Source organism: Austrofundulus limnaeus, unplaced genomic scaffold (assembly GCF_001266775.1).
Source record: "Austrofundulus limnaeus strain Quisiro unplaced genomic scaffold, Austrofundulus_limnaeus-1.0 Scaffold390, whole genome shotgun sequence".
Classification (NCBI taxonomy): Eukaryota; Metazoa; Chordata; class Actinopteri; order Cyprinodontiformes; family Rivulidae; genus Austrofundulus; species Austrofundulus limnaeus.
In genome coordinates, this window is record NW_013952792.1 from 39785 (window position 1) to 41167 (window position 1383).

Genomic DNA, 1383 nt, shown 5'->3' on the forward strand with positions numbered 1-1383 from the left:
ACACACACACACACACACACACACACACACACACACACACACACACACACACACACACACACACACACACACAGAGTTTATCTGCATTTAAATCATATTCAGTCGATTTTTGTTTACATCAATCAGAGAATATTTGCAGGTCGATGGTCTGCTCTTTGGGATAAATAAATAAACTCTGACACTTTGTGTGTCACTGTGTGTAGTTTATAAATTGTTTACAAGATATTTAAAGCTTCTTTCCCAGAGACTCACAAAGTGCTGTACATCACAAAATTAATCAAATTATAAAATTATAATAAAAAAAAAAAACAGAAAAGAAATCCCAATAAAATTACCTCCATGAAGTCTGATACAACAAATGAAGTCAGGTCTTCATAATTAAGATTTTTACATGTACTGATTAAACATGGCTGCCCCTGTCAGAACATGAATAAATGCTGAATTTGTTTAAAAGATTGAAATCAGTATTTGTGTATTGCTTAACAACATAGTTTTACGAAAATGTTTTTTTATTTTTGTAAATCTTTTTGATAATAGGTGTGTTTTGTTTCTAAGCAGGATCAGTGGTTGTGAGGCTCTAGAACCAGGGCTACTCAGCTAATGCCTGGTTCACATGGCAAGATTTTAAAAATGTCAGCTGATTTTCATAACCGGAGACATTCCACACATGAAGATAAAAAAATGATAGATAAAACAGGTTTTATCCTAAGGTGTGTTGCACAGCCACACACCAAAGACAACACACCACACACTAACAGATAACAAACATTCAGATGTCGGACGGGAAATCTCACGAGACTTGGATATCAAACGTGAGTTCAGAGTAAATAAACATGGCCGATGAGGAAGAGGTGATGGTGATAGGTTGTGGACTGTTTTAACAGAGAGAGAGAGAGAGAGAGAGAGAAAAAGAAAAACAACGTCTTCATCGTCCATCAGACTTTCTGTGTGCTCCGGGGCAGTTGTTTCGTCTTCTGCATTTTGGATTCCGCTCCACGTTTTCGTCACCTCACTTTCTGATTGGCTACACGTCACATTCAACCGGGTGCGAGCTCGTGGGGACACCACACACGGTAGGATATCGGACCAAGACAATGGGCCTCATGCAAGAACCGTTCGTACGCACAGATTTGTTCTTCAGTTGTGCGTACGAGTGATTTAGGAGAATTTGTGGCATTCACCAATGTTTTCGTATTCTAAGAATTTTTTCAGATACGAATAAAATTCACGAGTGGTCCAGACCTGTCGTATATTTTACGAGCAGTCAGTCTGCTGTTATCCAGATGGGTTTTCCTCCCTAATAACTTTATATTTCGTTAGTGTGAAGACAATTTGAGTTGAAAATAAATCACACTCCATAATTATGTTGACAATAGGCTATTC

The 1383-nt window shown here is 38.0% G+C and overlaps 1 protein-coding gene across 1 annotated transcript in view; it reads right to left on the reverse strand.

Moving 5' to 3' along the window:
- rsu1 (Ras suppressor protein 1) overlaps positions 1 to 1383 on the reverse strand; it is a gene marked incomplete in the record, with an annotated part of 16806 nt that overhangs the window by 13316 nt on the left and 2107 nt on the right.